Source organism: Dermacentor andersoni, chromosome 6, assembly GCF_023375885.2.
Source record: "Dermacentor andersoni chromosome 6, qqDerAnde1_hic_scaffold, whole genome shotgun sequence".
Taxonomy (NCBI): Eukaryota; Metazoa; Arthropoda; class Arachnida; order Ixodida; family Ixodidae; genus Dermacentor; species Dermacentor andersoni.
Window position 1 is genome coordinate 126,756,382 of NC_092819.1, and position 7,449 is coordinate 126,763,830.

General features: G+C 41.2%; 1 long non-coding RNA gene across 1 annotated transcript in view; it reads right to left on the bottom strand.

Moving 5' to 3' along the window:
• The window catches only part of LOC129382567 (uncharacterized), a 34,478-nt gene extending 30,849 nt beyond the window's left edge, over positions 1 to 3,629 (bottom strand). The window contains exon 1 of the long non-coding RNA XR_011894987.1: positions 3,377 to 3,629. This is a non-coding gene — a long non-coding RNA (uncharacterized lncRNA). The remainder of the gene's footprint in view (positions 1 to 3,376) is intronic.
• Between the last annotated feature and the right edge of the window lie 3,820 nt (positions 3,630 to 7,449).

Here is a 7,449-nt window from a genome sequence, read left to right on the forward strand (position 1 = left end):
AACTTATCACTGTATGAATGCCCTCGTGTGTGTGACCCTCTTTAATGTATATGCTTCTAAGCTTTCGCCTCACTGTCGCCACTCGCGGCAAGAAGTGCAAAATTTAATAATTTGCTCGATCTCCGTTTGTCATCACAAATTTCTAGCACTTAACACAAAAAAACAGATACTTAAAGCAATAAAAATGTTCGTTATTTTATTTGTTGTACTTAAACGTATTCGTTTGAGTGAAAGTGTGGGTGCAAGATTGCGCCGCATGTACCCTGTCCGCATTCGAAGGAGGAAAGAATGATAGTGCACGAAAGAGGAGGCACGCCCTAGACGCGCCCGGGAAAGGCGTGGCAAGCGGTTCACGGCAAGTGTGCAGACAGACAGCGGGACAGTCACGGCATTGCTAAGTTGTGATAATCCGCTGATAACAATACGCGGCGCTGGCGCGTTTCGTTGTGCAGCCTTCTGCGCTTGAAACGTGGAAGCAGCGTGCCGCGCAGGGTGCGCTCACGTTGTCATACGCGGCTTTTTGTCTACATATTTTTTTGCCTGTAGCTTTTGCGCGTTCTGCGCTATCTCCGTTCACTGACTGCCGTCGGGCAAACTCGGGTAAAACTCGTGTGAACGAGAAACTCGGCGCATCCTGCATAGCACCCCAGAAGTCTGTTACGAAGGCGGATTTGTTCACCTCATTCTTATCAATTCAAATCGGTAAGTTCGCCTCAGTACAGGAAACATGTGGGTGTTTCAATAAACCTCTAAAGGATAGTACATTTTTGTATGTTCTATCGTCGGTTACACTGCTGTATAAGAATGAGATGTATAAGAATGACTTAGATTGTTTCCAAAACGTGCGTTGTGAATAATATTCATTGGAGCAAAATGCAAACCAGCCTGTTAATTTTTGTTCTGGCATCCTAGGTATCATATTATGCAACAGAATATTCACAAAGTTTTCAATTTTCCCCAAACATTCTCGTGCTGGAAATATTCGTACCATTTACACTTTCAGGCTAAATTTGTGTAAGTGGTGAAAAATTATTTTCATTTAGAAACAACCTTACATTGGTTGGGACAGCCCACTTACCTAAAAATTTCTCCAGGAGGTATGTTTTGGCATAATTTTACTAAAAATGTAAACGTCGCTGTTTCTTGATGTAAATTTTGTCGTTAAATATGTCGTAAATAGCGTATCGAAAATCTGGCAACATGTAATGATTTTTTAGACAGAACAGTGGTTTTACAAAGATCACTAGATCCCATATCGTCGATCCCACAAACAGGCAAAATTTTGCTACTGCGGATTATTTCCTATGAAAAGCAGTGTGATTTGAAAACGGATGGAAAGGAAAAATACCAAAACGACCGGTGCTTGAAACTGACGCTTCATTGGAAACACGCGAATTTCTAAAAAATATTTTGTGGGAAACTGAGATAAGAAAAGCAAAGAAAGCAAACGCCACCCCTACCATGAGCCGCTATCAACACACGTAATAAGCACGTGTGTTTGTAATCCTATTTCTTCTAACATATGTGAGTAAGATTTTGCGCTTCCAATGAAGTGTCAGTTGCGAATTGGCCCTCGCCCTTGTGCTCCTGCTGTCCATCCTTGTTACATCACACAGCCTTTCATAATCAGCGTAACGCAGGGGTGCTATCTAAAAAAACTGCAGCTAAATACATGGCGGATGCGCAGTGCACGATGTCAGTGCACAGTCTGAAACCACCTGCACCATCCATGAATAAGATAATTTCACCTTCTTGGAAGATTAGCTCACCTCCCTCTGGGACACATGGGAAGTTATGACGTAAAGCTATTCCAAACTTTTCTATTCCAATTCTGCAATCAGCCCTCCGCGATTGGTCACAAACTTTTTTGGACCACTCCCACTTCAACTGTCTGTCACGCAACGTCACGAAAACCGCGACAGCTCCCGATATGATATGACGTCTTCACACTAATTATGCATGATTTGACCGAAAAAAGAAAAACAGTTGTTTCTGATTAGTTGCTTTTTCGCCATTAGCCCCCAGCTATTGGTCAAAATTTATCGGGCTGCACCCACTTCACCTGCCTGTCACGCGACATCACAAAACCGCAAAAACACATCGCGTCAAAGTGACGTGTACGCGTTAAAGATGCATTATTATGCCGAACAAAACGGAATTTTCTTCTGAGTAGCTTCCAGGCTGCCCTGTTCCGAAAAAAATAAAAGATGGCTGCCGCCGATCGCTCAGGCGCTGGGTACTCGCACCTGCCGGAGAGCATGGGTTTATTTGCGTCTGATAAAACTTCTTGCGGGGCCGTGTAACGTTTTCGAGCAGTTTCGGCACGTTTACGACCTCATTCTTGCAACTCTTCTTTGCTGAGGATCCTTTTAACGTCATTCTTAAGCTTCTGTTGCATGCCGCCGCGATCGTCGACGAGCGACCGCAAGCTAAGTAAGGGAAAGCGGACCAATCGCAGACGCCGGCGCCGCCTTCATCCGGTTATCGACTTTCAGTGCAGTGGCTAGGCCCCATCGAATCCCTCTCCACTTGAGCGTGGTCCTCGCCTCTTGTCAGCCAATTAGATAAGACAAGCCGCGCAGTGTAGGCAATGTTATTCGTTTTTCAAGCAAACAAAACTGACCTCCTATGAACGAGGAGAGCGTTTAATTGCTCTGTTCAGACAACCCTGCCGGCGACTACCCGGTGCTTGCGTCAGCGGTTCCGCAAATTTGACGTCAAAAGATGGGAATAAAAACATATTAGAATAGTTTGACGTTATACGGCCATTTGCCAGCCTTTGATACTTTCTTGGCCACTTCAAGCGATAGTGAGACTGTAAAACTGTATCAGGGAACATTTATTTTTGAATACTGAAAGAATCGTGAACATAGACTCATGAACAGCACATTACCATAGAACATAGCTAATTTTACTTCAGAGCATATAAGTACTATACAACACAGAGGATTACAGAGCTTGTTCTGTGATTGTGGTGCTACATTCGATGCAAACTCCATTATTCCGGCGCCTTACCAGCTACGTTTACTTATAGACTTTGAACAAAACTTTCGTGGCATTTGAAATTACCGCAGCATTATTATACATTCGACGAAGCCAGGTCAGGCGAAACTTATTAGAAACCTAAAGAGGGCTCAAAAATTATTGTTATGAGTTGAAGTATGTAGCAATTTGCTAAAGGACTTGGTCGCTGGGCGACCTAACTTCATAACAAAACAACGTAATCACTCGCCACTTAATTGTTATCCGTTTATTTTTGTGGCTCCGTACGTCTAACGCGCCCTCAAGATTGCACTGAGTTCATTTTATTTGCACCATTATGTGAAATATATGCTCCGAAATAAAGAAGCGAGGGTACTTAAAAAAATGGACTCACCAGGACTGTGTAAAGTGTCCCCGACAGTCCGATAAATATGTTGCACCAAAAAAGTGGCGTCTTGAAAACTGTAAATTGAGAATCACAGACGCCAAGAGTTGGATGTTGGGTGTTGTGGACAGGCATGTGCAATTTCTATGTTGTGACCTCTAGTTTGTTACTTTCATATAAGGTCGAAATTTTATTTATTTTTCATGAGATGTATTTCTGGTAATTGATCTACTTATACTTTAGAACTTTTCTTCGTATATTATTTTTTCATATACGACGTCCACTTGAGCACTATTGGCGATATTCTTAGCCACCACAATTTGCTGTAAAACAATCTCAATGCTTTCTCTTGACGCTTTCCTAGTGGGGTATAAAAAGTTGACCAGTTAGACCGACAGTTCTTTGAGGCACCGTAAAATGTTGCCATTGAAATTCTGCTGTACACCATGCACTGTATGAAATGGCAAGTGCACTTTAATTATTGATAATATTTACAACTTTTTGCCACACCAGCAAAACCCGAATGAAGTAACTTCAACAGGAAGTAGCGCTGTAACTAAACTCTAGTGCTGCTAGCTCTTGCCTAATCAAAGACTGCAAAATTTGTGCTTTGGTTAACTGGGCAACATAATTTTTAGATGACAGCTGCAGCAAAGACTCAAGAACTTCTGTTAGGGTACATACTTTTCGGATCCGACATCTGGGCTGTTTTAACGATGTTTCAAATTCGTACTTGCTCTGGAGAGCGTGAAGACTTGATGACTCTTAAACTAATATGAAGTTTACCTGGATAATCACCACATGGGCTTTTTATTTATCAGCATTTAGACAGTGTGGTATTACTTGTTCCGTTTTCAGTCCTACAAAAAACACACTGTCCATTTCAGATCTAATTTCGGCGGAAGGTTTACTAGCAGTCTAATCTTTACCTTTTCAAACACTCCCGGTGCAAACCTCATTATTCATTGCCACGAGGTATTGTGCAACACTCGTCATTGCTGTAGCCGAGTTTGCGCACAGAAAGCTGATAGAACGCGGAAAAGGATTATGAGCTTTGTGTGCGCTCCCCAATTTCACAACCATTACTTCCAGAGCAAAGAAAAAAAAACGTCGTGAAAAGGGTATATGTGTGTGCGTTTGCTACAGGGAGTGAAAAAAATGCTCCTTGCATCACAGGCGCTTACTATTGCAAACTTGGCTAAGCCATAGCTTTCCAGGATGGCATAGACATCATAGTAGTTCTGCGGAAACCCGCAAGGTGGAGAGAAGTAATTGATAAAGGGAAAATCAGACATCCACCCGATCGTAGCAATTGCTACAAAGGAAACCCATGCGGGTTCCTCGAAAGAAAAGCCTCAGAGTTGAAGAAAAATTTGTCCTGGTCCGGGACTAGTCAGATGATGGACTTCATGATGTTTGCAATGTAATTAACACAAATGGCTACTTAAAAAAAACTTTTATGGAACGAAGGGCAGTGCTTCTCTGCATAGGGATAACTGTATTTATAATTCAGGTATCGATTTGAACATTCACACCCAGGTCAATAAAAAATGCTTCAAAGCGTAGCAAGAGAATGGCGTTTAGTCATTGACATTTAACCTATAAAATTGGTACAAGAGTACATTTGCTTGCCCTAATTAGTCACAGGATACCTAGATCATGTGAACGAAGTCGGCAAGAGAATAAGAATTGGTTTGTAGTCCATACGGCAAGCAATAACTAGTCACCATCATTATTAACAAAACATCATTAACAAAAACTAACTATGATTGCTTTTTACCGGCATTAACATAGTGTACTAAAGACTGAAGGCTAACAAAAAGCGAAAGGAGGGGGGTATTAAGGAAACGCTGAGATCTCTATGTGTCTCTTCAAAGAAACTTGAAATGAAGCTCATTACCACACAAGAAATGCAAGAACGAAAAATGATAGGCCTAACGTTAAGATATGTAGAGGAAAACACTGGTTTATTCTAGAGACCAAACCAAAGCAACTCATAATCTAGTTGAAGTTGACCGGAAAATAAAGAGTTGAGCTAGCTATGCGGCATAAAGGGTAGCCAACCGGCGGTCTATAAGAGTCACAGAATTCGTACTAAGCGAACAAACCCGTAGTCAATAATTATAGAGAACTAGGTAATGTGATGAGATTAAGATATATGCAGTCATAAGATAGTGTCAGCAAGAGCTAGACAAGGTTAACAGGAAACCGATGGCACATGGCTTCGTGCTCCAGCGGTGGACATAAAAATAGGTTGATTATATATACCTTCTTCAATTATTGCAGTTAAGTGCCTCTATTGCAGTCCACAACACAAGTCGTCACGTGTCACTCTCGTATTATGTAAAGCATAACTATTTTGAGAAATTCAAAAGCTTAAGGTTGCCAAATTCATTACAACGGCGAGTGATTTATTGGCGTGAAGATGAATCCACAGCTATGTTGTTTCTATTGCGAAGTCACCTTTTCTTCTCTTTTTCATGGACGTCTACATATGAACATTCGCATAGAACGCACATTACCATGACATGTTTTTCGTCAGTGTTCTTCTAAAACGGTCATCTTGCTTCAAGTACACGTCAAGTACTCATCTATGGGGCTTGATTATGTTACTAAGAGGTATATGATATATTTTGAAGCGCAGGAAAATACGTAAAACAGACTTACCCGTTACAAGCGTGATCGACGCGGCAAAAATGGAGATTGCCCCAACGCTTTGCTGAGTAAAAGGAGAAGTGTATTGTTGTGTTTAAGTTTTCACTTTTTTATATAGTATATACGATGTCCAAGTTACCGCATTATTTTGGTAGCTGGACATAAAAAGCAGTCAAATATGTTCAGTTAATACCTCAATCTACATCGTAATGCCCACAGGAGATCACAATAGATAAACTATGAGCTTCGAAAGAATAACAGTTGCAAAAAAGGTGACCAAAGAAATCATGTTGACCCTTTTTCCAGTCCGCGGCGCACTCTCAACAAAAACATGAGCTCAATCAAGCATTAGATCACGTGCTTGCATATATTATGATTGCACATATACGGCACAAGTAAATGAAACAAACTTTTCTGTTATTTCTACAAAAGTAAAAACGTTGTCGTTGCCTCATTTATCATTATCGCGTTCGCCACCATGCCACAATAAATCATCTAGAAAACCTTTGTTTTGTGCCATAAAACTTCACCCAAAGATTGAAACGCTTTTCACCGGAAGGCTAATGGCCGTAGCAGGTCGATGCTCTGTTTATGTTGGCAGAACTTTCTTCCTAGAATATGTACGTTTCGGTGTTCAGCCTCTACACTGTTGTACCGGATAATTGAATTGCTCAGTTGCACCATTCGAAATTAGCATTTGCTGAAAGGGCACTTCTGAAATAACTTCGAAATATTTTCCTAGAACTGCAAACGACAAGAAAGAAGTTCTTGCGTTAAAATAAAATGCCATTCTAAACGCGGACAAGAGAAACAGAGACGTTTGATTATATGAAGCAAGCGGGCAAGAGAGAGAGATAGAGAGAGAGAGAGAGAGGAATATACGAAGGCAGGGATGTTAACCAGTCAAGAATGAAGCCAATGAAAGTATAGGGATAATAATTTGTGTTTGTTGAAATGTTGAAAAGAATGAAGAAAACGGGAAACGAAAGCGTACAAAAACTTAACTTGACACCTGTGGGTACATAACCATGTCCTTAGTGTTACATGTGTGATGCGCTACCAACATTGCTACAGCGGCGGCCATCAATCCATCCACTAAAGTGGATATTTATGGGCACTAGATCTAGCCATGAGAGTCTAATCCTCTGCTACTCAGTGTCAGGGGTGTGAATGTGAAACGTCTTTTTTTATTTTTTTGCTTGAAGGCCTCATGTAACACGTCAAATGAGAGCAGATTACTGGCTAATAAACACTCGTATTCTACTTGCTGGCACCAAATTTGCCAGTTCGGGGCCGAGCAGGCAATGAAGAAAAAGAAAGAAAAGGGGAAGTTAGCTGCGGCTGAACTTGAAAGGTATGAAGGAATTAAAAATAGCAGAGGGAAATAAATTGGATTAAATGATTATTTGTCACTATTGGCAACCGAA